Source organism: Papaver somniferum, chromosome 5 (assembly GCF_003573695.1).
Source record: "Papaver somniferum cultivar HN1 chromosome 5, ASM357369v1, whole genome shotgun sequence".
In the NCBI taxonomy this organism is placed as follows: domain Eukaryota; kingdom Viridiplantae; phylum Streptophyta; class Magnoliopsida; order Ranunculales; family Papaveraceae; genus Papaver; species Papaver somniferum.
Window position 1 is genome coordinate 10,783,765 of NC_039362.1, and position 19,772 is coordinate 10,803,536.

Here is a 19,772-nt window from a genome sequence, read left to right on the forward strand (position 1 = left end):
CTTCTTCCGTCATGCCTACTTTGCCAACGATCATCAATAACTTTGTTTCTTTTTCGTGGACTATCTGGACCTCGGTGACGATTTGTCCTTCCACTTCCAGAACGTGAGTTTGTTGGTGCTTCAAGCTCCCTTCTTTTCTCCAAAGCAACTTTGAGTCGTTTGTTCTCTCTTTCCAGTTCCTGCAGCCGCTCACGAACTGTTAAATCGATAGTCATCACCTGCGGGTTATTACCCTGTACGACTTGTGGGTTATGCTGAGCAGCAGGAGGAACATTAACTTGCACAGTTTGAGGGTTGTTATGTTGAGTCACCGGTCGGAGATTGATTTGTACCGTAGGTGGAATGTTGGTATGTACGGCTGGTGTGGCGTTAGCCTGACTAACAGGTGGATTGTTAGCTCGGGCACGCACACCTCTGCTAGCAATATCCCCTTCTCGAAGGACCTGGTTGCTCGGATGTTGGCCTGAAGATTCTCCTTGATGACGATCTCTTCTGCTGGTGGTAGGAGGTGGAAATCTGTTTACCAACACGTAGGTCACCCTAGGAACAAACCCCTCTGAACGTGAACGAGAAGCTGATGATGTTGATGACACCGACGCCGATCTCCCATCCCTCTCGTCGAAGTTTTGTACAACAACGCTTCTCAAAGTTCGAGTATTTGCTTGTTGATTCGATTGATTCCTAGCGGGTAGATCTACATCCATTTCATGTCGATCTGCTCCTCATGCCTCCATTCGTTTCTCTTTTTTTTCAAACTTTTCTTTTACAACTTTGGCAGAACCTTCTGCGACGTTTTTGGATCTTCCCGCAACCTTCTGAAAAAGTTCTGGATCTTTCAGCAACGTTTTTGAAAGTGTTCAGTAATCCCTGCAACTTTTCGGTACGTTGTTGGAACCTCCTGTAACTTTATGAAAGTGTTCAGAAGCTCCTGCAACTTTTGTAAAGGTTGTGAAACCTTCTGTATCTCCTTATTCACAATGATTTTGAAACCCTAGTTTCGAAAATCACTTGAAAACGACTTCTATCAATTGGGGAGCACGATCTTTTCTTCGTAGTCCCCTTGGTCGGCGCCAAAAGATGTTGGTGTAAAAATATTCACTCCAACAATCTTCGGGATGCGGGAAGGTTGATCCAATCGCTGCCGTTGACGAAGAATCTCCAAAGAATTGATCAGAGTGGTGGGGGTACCTGCAAAAACACTCCGATGCTAAAGTCAGCGGATGTTCTATGCAAGTATATTGTGGTGAAAAGAATAGTGTATCTTTTTTGAGTTGAGACTTAGCCTCTATATATAGGCAGAAGGAGATTTAGCTTTAGGGTTTCAATAGTTATCCAAATAACCTCCCGCATCTGTATTCATCCCAAAAAATAACCAGGTTCATGATAAATCCTAATATTTATCATAATCCTCATTTACCCTAATAATTATTATCTTGAACAATAATTATTACTACTTAAAATAACTATCCTCTTTCCATCATGATTTATCTTAAATAATATTTAATAATTATCCCATGAAGAACTTAACCTCTTTTATTGAGATCTTCTTACCCATGGACCTTTGGGCTTCAATAATAAGCCAGACGGGTTTCAACCATAAACCGATTTGGACTTTCATATTAAGCCAGATGGGTCTCCATAATAGGCCATCAGGTTTCCAAAATAAACCAAATCCAAGCTTCCACAATAAGCCATGTGGGTTTCCAAAACAAACCCACCGGCTTCCTTGATAAACCGACCGGTTTCTATAATAAATCGGAATTAAGCTTCCATTATAAGCTTCGTGTGATACGCACGTATGCCATTTTGGATAGGGTACAAACAAGGGATACATTTAATTTGTTGGCCTGATTTGATGATCTGAATCAGAATCTCTGTCATTTACTATCATAGGTCATCGCATTTGTTAATGATCTATCCGAAATGAGCCGATGAACAACCAAAAAAATAGAATAAAAAAATAAATCTATCTCGATACGTACCACAATGGCACAATCACCGGACTATCTTAAAATGTCAGAAACAAATTGTACGAATAAAATTTGTGATAACTATGTATTAAAACAGGGTTGGTGGTAGGGCGAGTGAGCAGACTTTTGAGAGAATAATCAATTATTGTCAAAGAAAGGATTACTTCAACCATACAGAAACGAAGTCTTAATAAAATAAAAATAAGATATGATCCCCTATTATCACGTGGACGTCCATCCAACATATTATTTCTCTCCGGCGGTCCGGCCATAGAGTTAAACGGAATTAATTACGTACCTCAAAAACTGCCATCTCTCTTCTTCTTTTTTTGTTTTCCTCACACACAGATAAGAATTACAGTATATTGCAATAGCTATAGGAAGTAATTAAGCAGGTTACAAACAGCCTTAAAATAGAGAAATCTTAGAGCTGAAAAAGTGAAGACCAACGCTGAAAACTCACAAGTGACACCTGGTCCTAAAGACCTAAAGGAAAATTGTCGATAATTGGACACTACATTAAAATCTGAGACTTGACTTTTCTAACGTCATCTTCAAAGATGAGTTGATTTCGATGGGACTCCATATGACCCACTCCAAGTTTGCAAAAGAAAAATTTTCATCTAAGTCTCTCCGCCACCACTCGGTTTCATTATCTGCCACTCTGCCACCACCCTGTTTTAAAATCTTGTGAAACTCAAATAATGCGTGCCTAAATGTGTTGTTACCTAACGACGATTTTTCTTGTCCTTTTTGTTGATGTTGAGTTGCTCCTTGAACTTTGTTGTTACATTATTGTGATCAAATCCTCTGTTCTGATCAGTTACCACTTCCATTTGTTGCTCCTTCGATGGCTTGCCATTGTTACCATAAGTGCTCCCTTTACTTTTTTTCTCCTTTTTTCCTTCGTTACTTTCTTTTGCCTGCTTATTCAATCCCATAATATTGCTAGTCTGCTGATCAGCCGAGGATGAAATGATTAGCCCCTTATTTTTCTTCTGCTTCTTTCCGTCATTGTTATCTTGACGCCACATTATCACCGAAATATGAAATGTTAATGTAACGGTTAAAAAGAAACAAATTATAGAATGATAATAACCTTATCCCACTAACAAGAAAAACTTAGTAGCAGTGACAACCAATAAAGGTGGCGGTGATACTAGTAAACATCGATATTGTAGCAGCCCTTAAACATTGCTCATGCGCTCACAAGATTGCTTGTGTATGTTTTTGATGGTGGTGGGGATGGTGGTAAAGTTGTAGCAACCAATAAACATTGGCTCATGATCATGTGCTAACAACATTGCTTCCATATATATATGGTGGTGAACAACAACTAATAAGGACTGCTCGTGTAGACAAAAATGATGGCCGTGGTGGTGTAAAATAAATAAATAAATAAAACTTCTTCTACACTAGTGGTGGTGGTGTAGAAACCAACAAAGTGAAGTGAACATCTAAAAACCAACAAAGAAAGGAGAAAGCTTTTATTAAGAAAAGAAAATAAAAGACCTCTCCTTACAGATCTCTCCTCCCAAACCATATAATCTTTGTATTCTAGTAGACGTGAGCCACTCACTACTAGACCTCTATTTACAGACCTCCTCCCAAACCACATAACCCTTGTATTCTAGTAGACGTCTTTACTAGACCTCTCCTTACAGACCTCCTCCAAACCATATAATCTTTGTCTTCTAGTAGACTAAAAACAAATGAGTCACCATTACTTTACCGGACCTTATTCCTGACTGTACTTCAGTGACCTTCTTCCAAACCGAGTTAACCCTTGTATGCTAGCTAGTAAATAAAAATGATCTGCCATTACTTTAATGCGGAATCCGTAGTAGTTGCGTGTGATTTATAATACTCCACATAGCACCTTTTTTTCTTCCTCACTTGTTCAATACATCCTCTCTAGACCAAATTGGTGTTCTACCGTAGTTTGTTTCGTGCATAGTAAAAAAAGTAAGAAGTGTAATCACGATTAACAGCGTTAAGGTAAAATTAAGTGGATTATTTTTGTTGACTAGTTATCTCGTTGCAAGTAAGGCTTATACGAGGGTTGTTTGTTCGAAATCAGGTCTGGTAAGTGAATTTATCGAACAGAGTTGGATCAAGTCGTTCTTGGTTTGCTTCCTTCGTTTACACAAATTTCTGACCCTGATATATATATATTATCTTGTGATCACTATTAATGTTGCGATTACGATAACAATGTTGTCATAGTAACCAAGGGGAATAGCACACTTGGCCACGGGTTAATCATATCAAAAAATAAAACATCGCAAAAAATAAATTACAATATTGTTGCCGTAGTACTAGTCGGACCAAAGCCGGTGATAATTCATGTGAGGACTTGACAGAACCTCTGTTTGCTTGGCATCGCTGGTGATATTCAATTTCGGCATCTTTCAAACCTAATTCTTATTGCTATATTTTGGACAACGTGGAATGAGAAAAATGGAGTGTTGGGTTCATACAGACCACAGAATACTCATGCTATTAGTATTGTGAATCAACAACTATGAAGTTATGGATTCATGTTAAACATCCATTTCTCTAATACTATGAATCAACAGCTGTACATCTAAATGTTTCTTCATGACAAATCTTACAATATCTTTGATCGATTCAAACTTGGAATATTTCTACGGATAGTGATATATGCAGGGTTTCAATGGTAGATGGGCAATAAATATTAATTGCAGTTTCTTCATGTCTATGTTTGTGTTTCTTTCTTCTTCTTTTTTTTGTAATTAATTTGAACAAGTTTTTTTTTTTTTTTTTTTTTTTTGAAGCATTTTGAACGCTTAAAAATTGTTTAGACACCCAAAAAAGAGAATTTGAGCAAGTTAAAAATCGATTGCAACAGTGCATCGGTGCCATTGGTTTACCCAGCAATGTGTTCTAAATAAATGTAACAAGGGAAGTAAAAACCTAACCCGATGATATATATTAATACAAGTAATAGCCGGGTCGGCCTAAGAAAATGTAATGCACGAAGCAGACGGTAGAAATGTACCATGATCCTCTAGAGAGGATGTATTATTAAACAAGTTAGAAAGAAAGAAACCAATAGTCTAGAGAGGATGTATCGAACAAGTGACAAAGAAAGAGACCGAGAAGAAATGCAAGATTGGTAACAGGGAGTAACAATTTGTGTGCTAGTGTTGTGTACCAAGTTTCCTGTAAGTATCTTTTTGCTTTAATAAGTTTTTTTTCTTTCCCATGAACCGTAATTAAGATTCATTAGATTTGTGTCCGTGCTACGTACCGGGCATTTTTTCTCTTTTAACTTGGTGTGCGCGGGGTTTCACCTGCCTCATGGTGATGCATGTTTAATTTGATGTGCGCGGGGCTTCGCCCCATTTTGCGTTGATGTATTTTTGATTTGGTGTGGCGTGGAAAATATATTAAATAGGTGGAAAATATGTGCATATTTTATTTACTTTTTTCTTTTATGTTCGCAGAAAGTATATGTGAAATGGAGTTTTGATTTGGTGCGGCGATGCATTTTTGACTTGGTGTGCGCGGGGCTTCGCCCCGCCCTATGGCGATGTATTTTTGATTTGGTGCAGCGGTGCAAATACATTAAATAGGTGGAAAATATGTGCATATTCTTTTTACCTCGTGAGGATGCATTTTTTATTTAGTGCGCATGGGCATGCCGCCCTAGCGATGTATTGTTGGTTTGCTGTGGCGGGGCAAATATATTAAATGGGTGGAAAATATGTGCAGATTTTATTAATTTTTTCCTTTTATCATGCAAGTCTAGCATCTGATGACGACCTTACTTGTGGTTCCCTAATTGTATCATGCAAGTCTAGCATCTGTTGACGACCTTACTTGAACGAGATTTTTTCTATAGGCTTGTACATGTGCATCCTTGAGTTCTATGGAGACTGGAGCCACCATCTGGTTAATGAACTTAATAGACTTTATATTATCTTATTGTCTTATTTACCTTTAGGAAATTATCTTCATTTATTTGGGTTGTAATCACAAAAGATATTATATGGTTTTATATATATTCTAGCCAAAAGGAACATTTCTCCTGAAGGAAATTATCATCAAATCAAAGATGGTATCAGCCCCTCTGCGATCTTATTTTCTCTAAACCATTAAAATCAATGGCGACGGAACAACTGAAGCTCACAGACATTGCCGAGGCATATAGTTTTATGCATCTACAACAACCCGATGATGCTTTCTACATGGATACCGGTACTACCTCGCATCTCACTGCTGATTCAGGTACTTTACATGACGTTACGAATTCTAGTACTGTACGGTCTATCTTAGTTGGCAATGGAAATAGCATTCCAGTTACTGGTAGTGGTACCAAGCTCATAAACCTCCCTTCTCGCACCCTTCAACTCAAAAATACTCTTGTTGCTCCCGATATTATCAAAAACTTAGTTTCTGTTCGTAAGTTCACCACTGATAATCGTGTGTCTGTTGAGTTTGATCCATCTGGTTTTTCTGTGAAATATCTGAGTTCGAGGAGGATTATCCTTCGGTGCAATAGTTTCGGGGAGCTCTACCCTATCACCAACTCTGTTGTGCCACCTACAAAATCGTCCCATCCTTCTCCCATTTCCCTTGCTGCTTTTTCGCCAGATATTTGGCACAGCCGCCTTGGCCACCCTGGTAAGGCAATTTTAGATGTCTTACGCAAAAATAATTCTATTCATTGTAATAAAAATAATTCTTCTCAACTTTGTCATTCATGTCAAGTTAGTAAACATGTTCGATTGCCATTTTATGAATCTAATTCCATTATTTTTGCACCCTTTGATATCATACATAGCGATTTATGGACCATTCCATTACATATCGATACCGGTTTTCGATATTATCTTATATTGCTTGATGATTTTACCAACTAAGCTCAGTGCTACCTATGTCCCGGCACTTTCGGATCCCACTCTATACAGAAGCCTAGCGGGTGCTCTTCAGTACCTCACTTTTACTCGGCCAGATATTTCATACGCAGTTCAGCAGGTATGTCTATTTATGCATGATCCCCGTGAGCCTCACATGCATGCCCTCAAGCGAATCCTTCGCTATCTTCAGGGCACCATCAACCACGGATTATTTATCTCAGTATCCTCTATCTCTGGCTTAACAGCATACTATGATGTTGAATGGGCGGGTTGTCCTGATTCTCGACGATCGACATCTGGTTTTTGTGTCTTTCTTGGTAACAATCTCATCTCCTGGTCCTCCAAGCGTCAAGGCACAGTCTCTCGATCCAGTGCTGAAGCTGAATACAAGGGAGTAGCAAATACGGTTGCTGAAACAACATGGCTTCGCAATCTTCTTATAGATCTCCGACTACCTCTACGACGTGCTACTATTGTTTACTGTGACAATGTAAGTGCGATATATATGTCTGGAGATCCTGTTCAACATCAAAGCACCAAACATGTGGAGATTGATATACATTTTGTTCGTGAACGAGTTCGTATTGGTGCCATTCAAGTCTTACATGTTCCCTCTGAGAACCAATATGTTGACATCTTTACCAAGGGGCTTTCTCGACAGCTATTTGTTCGCTTTCGTTCTAGTCTTAGCGTTTGTTCCTCTCCCGCTCAGACTAAGGGGGTGTAATAGACTTTATATTATTCTCTTGCCTTATTTACCTTTAGGAGATTATCTCCATTTACTTGGGTTGTAAACACAAAAGATATTATATGGTTTTATATATATTCTAGCCAAGAGGAACATTTCTCCTCAAGGAAATTATCATCAAATCCAAGAGAACTTATGACCCCACGACCGGAGCGTGATTAAATCATAAGGGTACAAAATGAGAACATTAGTGAGTTGATAAGCTCACAGTTAGCATATGTACGAAGTACTACAATCTTGGTATGGGTTTGTTGTATACTAATGAGAGATGAAGGTACAAAAATTTCAAAACTTATACACACCAAGTATCTACCGTCATCATCTTTTTGAATCTTTGAATATCGTCCATCGTTTATCATCCAGCGACCATTCTTGTTGTATTAGAGCCTTTATATCCATTATTAGGTTTCCCTTTTCAGGTTAGATTTAGTTTCCTAACACAAATACGTTTTTGAATTCCAAATTGAGACGGACTGAATTGTCATGATAGGAGGGAATTCCAAATTTTCATGGCTTAGATTCCAAACCGAATTTGGTTTCCTTTTCTTTATCTTTTTCCTATTTTTTTGAACCAATAACACATTGCCAAGTGTCTTCATCAAAAGGATCGTTTCACAAAACTCAAAAAAAGCCTATTTCGGCCCATATGAAGCGAGGGTTCCTCACCATTCAACGTGGAAGTTTTCTTTGTCTAGGCCTTTAAGTCTTTAGATTGAGAAAAAGAAGGGTACAAAGGATTGAAACATCTGGGAATGTGGAATGTAAAAAAGCTTTTTCGTTTTTTAGAAACCTGTTTTCAGGCATACTCAATTTTTTTGAGGCATACTCATTCATTACACCATCTAGGGTGGGTTTATAAGGGGTGTATAAAGGTAGTTCAATTACTTATATATCCTTAAACAATTTAAATTACTAGAACTCCCTTATCCTCAAAAACCTAAAATCAAAAATCAAAATAAACTTTAAACTTAAACATCTTGGACTCTAATTGAATCAAGAAATTGATCAAGCAAAGCAAACACGAATCAAGGTGAGCGATATTGGAGTGCGAAATCCAAACCTCAATTGCTCTTAGATGTATTTTAGAATGTATGTGTAACAAACCCATCTTGTTTTTGATTGATTTTATTTTGTTTGATTGATAGAATATGATTTCAAAGATGAAATTAGGGTTCTCAGGAAATCAGTTCGGCTGATCTTGGAGTATCAATTTTGAGCCGAACCTAGTGTATGATTTAGAGAAACACTATGTTCGGCTAATGCGATTTTGCTAAATTTTGTTCGAATCAACCGAACCTAAATTTGTCAGTTTCAGAGTGAAGTTCGGCTGACAACTTTTCAGCCGAACCTCAGTTTTTTAAAAATATACCTAGGTTCAGCTGATAACTTGTCAGCCGAACCTAGGTATATTTTCAAAAAACGGAGGTTCGGCTGAAAAGCTATCAGCCGAACTGTTCATCTGGTCAGTAGATCTGGGTTTTAAAAATTCATTTTTTTGAAAGATTCAACTTATAAAAAGAAATTAAACCTCGTATAGAAGTCTACCTCTGATTTGAATCACCCATTTTGGTCACTTCTAATCACTAAAATCTCAAAATTCAAAATCCAAGTTTTTTTTCACTTCTTCTTCTTCCTCTCAAAAATCTCAACTCTCTCACATAAATTTGGTTTATCTACTAATTCACCACTAATAATTTAATTTTTAATCAATCCTTAAAATTCCTGGCTAATCAAATCTAATCATAATCATTGACACTAATTATGTAAGGGTAGTTATGCCATTATCAAAAAGGTGGATAAAGGGTGATGTTGTTTATTATTTAGTGACCCTATTTTGGCATTATATAGTATGCCTCAAAAAAAATTCAATATGCCTCAAAACAGGTTTCGTTTTTTAACCCCTTTCCGAACAAATTTGCCAATAGGCCTAACAGGAGAATTAGAAAACCCACTTGCGTGTACAAATTTGCTATGGGAATTAACATCCAATTAGTTCTTAAAGAATTTCATCACTGTATATTTTCAGAAAGCATTTAATCACGGGATGAAAGATCCCCCAGTCACATACATGTCTCAAACAAGGCTAATAAACATTACGGCCGTGCTAGCACTAAAAACTAGGGGGCATCCACCATTTTCCAAGAACAAGATAGCCAAAATTCCAATATATTGTCTGCCAGCAGCAAAATAAACTTGCGTCAATAGAGCACAACACCCGAACAGAGCCAGCGTTACAAACAAGAGCTATTCAAAATCTTTGTACTTCACCACATAGATCTGGCTGGCTCGCCGTTGTCTTAGCAGGGAAGAAGATTTCTTGAATTTTTTTAAAAGGTCGCCTTTCCAAGATGTTCACTGACATCACATCATAGACCTAATCTTAGTTTTGACTTAAAAAGGCCAACATCAAAGGCCATTCGATATTGCTTTCACACATCAGTCTTTCCTTTGACCTTTTAAAGTATACAACAAATCATATCTATCCTAAGTACCTCAGCTTCTTTTTGTTTTACGTACAAGTCCTTTCAAACCGCAACATGTGCATTGCCCAAGTTAGAACTGCCATTAGTTAGAAGATATTTCTGACTTTTATATGGTAGAGTATATAAGTCGTTGAATTGTGGAGCAAGCAAACTGGATACCTGTGACAGACAGCAAACGAACATCCTAAACCATGATCAATCTCTTATACCGACTAAATCATACGTGCGTGCCCACTTTTAGTTAAGGGGAGGGGAACTAGATCACATGGTTAGCCATCGGCATGGTTTTCCCTACTGGTCTAGTACCGATACTCGCTGTAAGATTATTTTATTTATTTATTTTTTGCAATTTGAACTTTGGCATATACTAGGGTTTTCTGTCTTTTTTTTACCGTTTCTTTGAAACTTTTTCTTGGAAAATTCATTACTGAAGCTTCGTTTTGTGCACGATTTTACAAGATTTTTACTCTTGATATTGGGAGGTGTACGTAGCTTCTGACTGTTTACAGAGATGTCCTTGATAAGGTAGGTATTATGATGAAGTTACTGTTCCCAAAATATTTAGGGTAATCTCTGGTTTTTACTTTCTTTATAAATACTAAAAAATTATGAGAAGTTTTTATTCTTCTTATTGCATATATCTGTCTGTGTTTCTTGATATTTAATCCTGTTGTATCTACAGTGGAGGAGAGTCAGACCCTCAAGCAAGCATATGTGTCAGAACTTTCAGAAAAAAGAAGAAGATGATGCCTCCTCGTCAGTGAGTGATTCTTGTCCAGAAGAATACGAATCTGATGATGACATTGTCTATTCGTCGAGCTCATGCACCCTTGAGATAAACGAAGATGATATGCCAGCGGACAGACTCGGTGATTTGCATCTAGACGATGTAATATTCACGAATGTGGTTGTAGAATCCGAGGATGAAGACGACGAGGATGGAGACAATCCATGGACATGGAAACAGACGACGATGGGGATGAAGAAGACGACAACGACTTCAAGGATGAAGTAGCTTCTCAGCAGGGGAAGAAAGTAGATGAGGATCCTGAGTTTGAGTCTGCTTGCAGACCGTCGAAGAAGGAAAAACCGTGTCACGAGGCAGTAAATAAGCTGAAGGAGATGCGGGCTTTTGTGCCTGTAGGAGGACCATTTGATGGGAGGCATTATTTTTACATACACGGCTATTATAGTCTAAGAGAAGCATATGGGGGATACGGAATTGTTATACTGAACAATTCCAGAGAACCAATAGCTGCTTACTGTGGAGCTTCCAGAGGAGGGTCATACCTTTATCACCTTCATGTGGGAATGAAGAGAGGCTTACAAATTGCTTCTGAACGGGGACTTACTCGGGTCGGGTTAGGTGGGCAATCAATTCAAATAGAGCTGCGCACTACTTTAACTACGTTTTCGCAGATTACAATATGCTAGATGATGTCTTTCATTCCCTGTATGATGCTGCTTATGCTAATTTTTGTTGGAAGTGTTTGAGTAGAAAAATGTTATTGACTGCTGCAAGATTCAAGGAGCTGGCTCCAGTTATCAAAGGTATCATAAACCTGCAATACGATACCAAGTTCAAATATAGAAATTACTGTGAAGTAGTCTTAGATGATGCTGCATATTATGCGGCACAATGTGGAGCACAAGCACTATTGAAGAAGATGAGACAGGAACCGGAATTGCCAGGTGAGGAGCAAAAAATTGAGATGAAGATGCAGCATCCTCAAAAGCTGACACCTATTGTAAAGAGTGAGAAGAAATCGCTTGGAAGCAAATGTTGGTATGTGCTTCAGAGAGGGCGAAGTCCCCGGAAACCCAACAGACGTCCGAGTTGTGAGATCCTGGAAGCAGGACATTGCAAAATCCAGAAAACCATGGCACTCAAATTCCTAAATCTGGCCGTCCTGATGCTTAAATCTTGCAAACTAGCATTTTCTTCCTTCGCAACTTGGTGCTTTTTTATAGGCTTTGTTTTTGGTGTTTTAGCTTTTTCTTCTTTTGCAACTTGGTACCTTCCATAGGCCTTGTTTTTGTTGTTTGGACATGCGTATTATTAATTGGTGAGGCCAGATGATGGCTGAAAGAGCTGCAGGAGATGTTACAGGCACTAAATTTACCTTTCATAAACAGCCAGTAACTACTTAAGATTCTCATCGTAAAGTTGCCGGAGATTTCTTTTCTGTCTCTTTTTTCCACGCTGGAGCTTGTTCAATTTGTGTGGCAGCTGCACCATAAAATGAAATTCCCAGCAGTCATAGTAATCCTGCTTGACTAATAAACGAGCTTTTCCTTCAAGTCAAATTCCAGTACAACGGGATTCTATTAAACTTTAAAGTTCGGTAAAATAAAGACACCCAAGAAGGGAAACCAAATTTATTTGAAGACAACAGTAGAAAAATAAAACATGATAGGTTTGTGGCTATATTTTTTTCTAGCTTGCTTACACAGAAATGCATAAACATGAATTAAACAAAAAGACTTTAATGCATTAATCCCTTCCCAAACAAAAGTTCACTCAGGTTCAATACAGAAGCTGAGCTTTTGTTATCGTTCAAAAAGCTCAACAGTTATTGAAGAACTCCTCTGGCAAAGGAGTCGAGTATGTAGAAGTGAGAGCAGGTTACTCGTTCGAAGCGGCGGACTCAGCAATAGCTGGCGCATCTTTCTTTGGGGCAGAAGTAATCACCGGAAGCGTCTTGAAGAACTCCTCTGGCAAAGGACCTGGACGATGCAGATTGGACGTGCTTTGGAACTGGAGCATCATTCTCAACAACCTCGCATTTGTAGTCATCTGGAACACCCCAAGGATCCCACTCTGCAATTCAATTTTCAAACCGAGTTACTTAAATGCATTTCAGAATCAGCTCATAATGCATGGCCTTTAAAATTAGTGCTGCTACTCATGCTATAAATTCAGCAAATACCCATTCACGATACAAGTGTTCATCCAAACAAACAGCACTCCTGGCAAACACAAAGATTCACAACATTTATTGTCAACACAAATATGTGAAGGGCTTGGTTTTAACTCAGTCCCAAGAAGGATTAGAAGGTTCGACTTGTTTTTTCCTTTCTCCTTTCACATTCAATGAGCAAACGATGCAGGAGAAAAGCCAAACCCATAAACCATGATGCAGTATAGGAAGCACTCCACTCCAATGTATTCCACTAGTCTACTATAACATTATTAAATCGTCTGGCTCTATGTGACGAGTAAAAGCTGCTCAAAGCTTAATAAAAGAAGAGCGTTCTCTGCTCTATCATGAAGCAATAGCAATATATGGAGGAATTAAGTTCTCTTTTAATATGGAATTTTCTGATCTCCAATGTGTCTGCAGTGTTATGATAACTCCTGAAACTCTAGTAAACTCATAAACAAAAATAAATGTGCACTTTCCGAGACAACTTGGGGTTCAATCAAAATGATGCAAAGATTCCACAGAAAAGATACCAACATATAGCATAAGTGCCTCTGAAAGAACGCATCCTCTAAAACTGTAGATTCCCCTAGAATCACTATGCTAGCATCCCTCGCGGTTACTTTGAATAACAAAAATGATTGGTAGGAGTACAGAAAGTTAATTTTCGCCGACAACCACGCCATCCTTTCCTATGTATCCATCTCCCATCCGCTGTTATCCTACGAAAATTTACTACCATGAATGGAAAACAAAACTTATTTTACTAAAAGTATATGTGAGAATAAGAAGAGAAAGATAAGCCCTTTCTTTATCCAATTGTGTGAATCAAAGGTTCCTCTCGTACTAGATTGAATTACTATCACGGCACTGTCATCAGTAGGGTAAAACTAACCTGTCTCCCGACGGTCTAAACCCAGAACACGTTCTCTATTGGTGGGTGAACAACCCAACACTTGATGAATTCTGCTTTACAATGCTAGGAATTGAGATATCAACAGGAAAAAATAAAGCATTTTGCAACAATCTAATATGGCAGTGGAACTACTGAAATATGCCTTTGCTATGGGTGGTTCTCCTAGATGTAAGGTTAAAATGGTGGGTAGCTGTCAAGATTATTGTTATTTAGCTATTGGAATAAGAAAACCGAAAGCTTGTGGAAATATTCAATACGGCTGCTACAGGGATTACCAAATTCCACGGGGGATTAGCAAGCCAATGGCGAAGATTGTTCGGTAACCACTGTGGAATTCAGTAACCCCAATAGCAGCCATGGCAGGAAGCATTTGTTTCCACAAGTTTTCCTACTTTACTAAAACACCATAACAAGTAGACACGAAGTACTAGCTTTTGAATCCTTTCTTTACTTGAAAAGGGAAACATCAAAGAATCCTCGAATTGTAGTAGTATGTAATCCACCAATATCAAGACTACACAAGGTCCCATGACAAGGATGATAGATATGTGGTTTAGAGGTCAAATTGGACTGCTTGAATCAAATTGGCGATGAACCAGATCCCAGGTACTGTTATAGAAAGCCAATTTGAGTCAGTTGACCTAACAGACAAGCTCATCTCCGCGTGCTTGCCCAATTTCAGACCCAGATACCAATTGGTCACCCATTTTGGCATCTTTGGTCAAGTTACTGACAGTATCATACTTCACAGATAGATAAACCTTTATGCATCTAAATAACTAATCAGAATTACATAGAAGTAGCACACAGCTAAATGTAAGCTTTCTAACTGTACACGTCTAATTTTTGAGGTTTAAACTTGATCCAAACCTAAACACCCAATGTAAGAAAGACAGAGAAGAGGCTATATTAAGATAGAGTCCCTGATAAAACTGCATCCCTATCAACAAGCCCAATTTTGAATTTGCGGCTAGTACATTATAACATTACATTTTAAAATTGCAATTTTCCCGTTCGACATATCACTAATGCGGCACTAATCAGCAACTCAATTTCTGCACAATTTGGTTGACTGGACATAGCCATAATTGTATCTTATGGTGCCAAATGACAATCTTATGAGGCAATAAATGCCTTTGAGTGTCACAAAACAAAAACCAATGAGGAGGAGCTGAAAAACAGTACACATGAGAAAAACTACCACATATCAAACATCTACTTGGGTCAACAATCTAAGGATGACAGATGAGATTAGGTCAATAATCTAAGGATGACAGATGAGATGGATGAAAATTCGTCATTAAATCGTGAAGACATGTGCATCCCCATCACTGAGGTAAGTGCAACAAGGTTATGTTGACTGATAAATTTGGCAATTGATCATCAAGTTTGATACATGATCATACAAGTAAACCTCGGTTGGCTTGGGCTGAGACTGAGTTATGGTGACTTAGTGAAAGTGGCACAAGATTCAGGTTGCTCTCACTAAACACCATACCTACTTCAGCAACATGCACGTTTTTCTGATCAAAGAGTATATAGGAGGCATCAGTTCTAAATTTTCTTAAATCTCACATTAAGCTTAGCCATCATCACCACACTTTCCATTAAAAAAAAAAATCAAAACCCCAAATCCACCTTTATCAAACTAAAGAAATAACAGAAATGAAACCAAAATTTGCGAAATGCAAGAAATTAGGGAAATAAAAAATGTAAAATGAAAAGAAGAGAGAGATACCAATCATCTTAGAAATGAGAGTGAGTTCATCCTGAGCTTCTTCAATGAGTTCCACAACCTGACCACAAGCGAGTTTCTTCTCGATCTGTTCCCAAACTTCTTCTTCTTCACATACTCTTAATCTGTTTGTAGTGAATGATTCAACGGCTTTTCTGTAACCCTCATCTTCGGGTACAACTTCGATTTCATTTTTAGGGTTTTTTGTAGAGTGAAATCAACACTTCTCTTGCATTTTGAACTACGTCTAGACCTTCTATCCCTGTTGTTCTTTTAAAAAAAAAAAGTTGACACGTTCAGTTGGGACTTGGGATTAAAGGGCCCAATAACAAAAAAGAAAGCAAAAACTGGCAACAGGCCAGGCGCTATGATGAGAATGGGAGTATGCATAAGGCCGGTTCCCATAGGGGTTGGCTAAACCCTCATTTGCCATGCCAGCTGACCTAGAAAACTGGCTGCGCCACTATGAGAAAAAAGTTAACCGATCGAGTCTCCACCGAACGGTTGAGACTAGACCGACCAGTCTTGTAACCGTCGCTTATTAAATACTGAAGTACCTCTCACCCCCACCCCACACACACACACACCATCCACACACACATGTCTCCCTATAAATTCACCCCATTCAATTAAATTTAATCACACCTCGTTTTCTCATTAACTATATCGTCTTACTCTTTTGTACCTTTAATCATTTGTTTAATGTTTATTTTCAACTCAATGGATTCTTCTGATGAAGAAGTGCGTACTCATATGGATCGATTTGAAGAACAACAACGAATACTCGATCAGGTGTTGAAACAAATTGATGATGAGTCAGATGAAGATAAAGATCTAACCAACAACTTGTTGCAGCTATATTTATAGGGGCAAATACCTAGAGATCCAGAGCCAAAAGAAGTGTTCACAAGAAGATATACGTACAGGGGTCGGGATGAACGGCACGAGAAGTTGATGCACGATTATTTTTCTTCCCGACTGTGTGTTCTCTGATGAAAATTTCCAAGGCCGATTCCGCATGCCCCGACATTTGGTGCTAAAGATTATTGGTCAGCTTTGTCAGGTAGAACCTCAATTTAATTATCAGTATGATGCACTGAATATTAGGGGTCATAACCCTGAACAAAAGGTTACTTCGGCCTTAAGGATTCTAGGATATGGTATACCTCCATATTCTAATGATGAGTACCTTCGCATTGGCAAAACAACCGCATACAAGTATCTTTCGTTGTTTTGCGAAATAATGATTAATCATTTTGGTCCAACCTATTTACGAAAACCAACTGACGCAGATGTTAGAGAAATATTAAAGCAAAATCAGGAAAGGGGATTTCCCGGAATGCTGGGTAGTCTTGACTGCATGCATTCGGTATGGACCGGATGCCCTACCTATTGGGTCGGTCAGTATAAGGGTCACTACGCAAAACCAACGGTTATCCTTGAGGTTGCTTCTTCTTATGATTGTTGGATATGGCACGCTTTTTTTGGTCTCCCGGGATCTCAAAATGATACAAACGTTTTACACAAATCGCCTTTGTTTGAAGATTTAAAGTATGGAATTTCTCCTCAGGTAAAATTTCAGTATCAACGGGAATCACTACACTCATGGTTATTATCTTGCAGATGGAATTTATCCAAAATGATCAACTTTAGTTCAATGTTACCATCAGCCACCTGCCGGTGAAATGGGTCGTTCATACTCATATTTCAATAGTAGACAAATGGATCTGAGAAAGGATGTGGAACGGGATTTTGGAATTCTTAAGCAGAAGTTCGCAATAATTTGTGGGCCTTATCGTGGTCCAAGTGCTCGTGAAATGCATAAGACTATGCTGACTTGCATCATTATGCATAACATGGTAATCCAGGAAACTCATCGTAATAAGAATTGGACTAACCATCAATATGAAGACTTAAGGCCTGAGATTATACCAGCAAGAGGATTACCTGCAAGGAACTATGCGCAAATGACCAGTCATATTGAGAACATAACTCTGTATAACAGGTTATAGGAAGATCTCAAAGCGAATATGTGGGCTGAGTTTGGAAGATATGGAGGACGAATTGAGTAGTGTTGTTTCATTTATTTTATTATTTTATTTTTTTTGAAATTGTTTAAGTTTCATTTGTTGTTCTATAGTTTTGTTTTGAAGCTGTTTAAGTTTAAATTTTTTAACGGTCATTTAAAGTAGCGGTCTAGATTCAATTGAAAATGGAAAGGAAAAAAAATTCGAATACGAAGCGCAATACCAAATTCTTAAGCAGTTTCTAATAACTCGTATGGGATGGTAGGCTTAATATTAGTTTTCATGGATGTTTTCAAGTTTAAGTTTTAATGTAATGAAAAACTAATTTAAGTTTTAATGTAATGAAAAAACTAGAACAATTTCATTCACCATAACTACTTCATCTTCATTAAAATAAAGTTGATATATTAATTAATTAAGTGGCACTACTTCATCGTGGTCTTCATCTTGCTCATCTTAGCAGCTTGAACTCCAAATTGTTTTTCCAAATTTCTGTTGTTTCGTTTTTCTTCCAACTCCTCTGCTAACATGTCCATCTCCATCTCTCATACCATAAATTGTCTGGGATTCATTGTTGTGGTGTTTCCATTTAGAATCTTATTCTTGTCATAGTCTGAAACAAATTTCTCTTGAGTTCGTCGATGTTTTTGCATCTCCCTAGTCAAGAACTGACGTTCTACAACTCTTTATTTTTCGGTAATCTTCTGATGCTCTATCAAAGTATCAAAAGCACTTCCTTCACCTGCTTCTCCTTCTTGGGCATCTTTTCTCGTTGCTCTTGCATGATTTCTTCCTAATAATTTTCTCTTGATCGCATCATTGACATTCAAGTTGGAATTGTTGTTTGTTGTGGTTTCTGGTGAAGAAAATGGATTATCTGAAGGGGGATGAGATGATTGAGATGATTGTGAAGCTGGCGTTGAAGGTGAAGAAGTGTATGGTGAACTTGCAGGTATATTCTGCATGTTTTCTAACACTTCTGGATTATATTTAGGAAACACTTTCAAAATATGATAACAACTTTCATAAGCAAAAATGTTCCCATGTTTATGGTGCCAATCAGTTCGACACTTTCGTTCGACATCAACATCGACAAGACTGCTCGCTCAAGCACGACCAAATTGCATTAGAACAGCGACATACAAGGCAACTTGGGCGTTGATTATAACGAAGCGACCGGACAATCCATTTGCATCACGATCGTTGATATTCATAGTTTTTCACGAAATTTATCAAATATGTTATCCCACAACTTGGTAGATTGTTGATGGGCACCATCAACATTATCTTGTATATAGAGCACATAGTTTCTGCAAATGCTTTCATCTTCGGATACGGTAAATTTCACCCCTAATCTTCTTAGTTTTATTAGATTGAGTATTAGATTGAGACATATTAAAGAAATTATACAATACCAGTAAATGAAAGAGTTGGATAATGAAAAAAAATTTAGATTAATAAATGTGAAGAGTAGAGAAGAGAAGGTGTGAGTTAAAATGTTAGAGGGATGTGGTATTTATAGGGGGAAGATTTATGGCCGTTGGATCAGATTCTACTTAGCGGTGTAAACTAGACCGACCGGTCTTATAAGAGCCGCTAGCGGTGTAGTAAACACATAGCGGTGTAGCTTTGACCGAGCGGTTGAGAATCGGCCACTCGGTAGAAACTTGACCTTGCCTGGCTAAGTGGCAAATTTTCCACTTATCCAGGCCGGTTTGCCAATTTTCCAGCTCCATAGTGGGTGCAAAACAAACTTTCAAGTTTGCCACACCCATAGGAACCGGCCTAAGCATATTACGGCCAAGTCTCATAATCTTCTAATGCACCTAGATGGGCAGCTAGGACAACCTCCTAAGTCATATGGCAGTGCTAATATAGTATGCTAGTCGTTGAATGGAACAACGCAGAAGTTCTTTTTGCTTTGCGATGAACGGAACAACGCATATATACAGTGGAATACTCCGTTTTGCGCTGAACCATTCCGCGAAAAGGTGATTTTGGCTGCGCTAAACCATTCAGTGAAACTATCTCGCTACTAATTCACATGTGAGACATATCTAGAGAGAGAAGTAGTGTTAAAAAA

General features: G+C 38.2%; 1 pseudogene; it reads right to left on the minus strand.

Annotated features, from left to right (window-relative positions):
* Window positions 1-12,450: 12,450 nt before the first annotated feature.
* On the minus strand, window positions 12,451-18,231 carry LOC113278753 (annotated as a pseudogene).
* Between the last annotated feature and the right edge of the window lie 1,541 nt (window positions 18,232-19,772).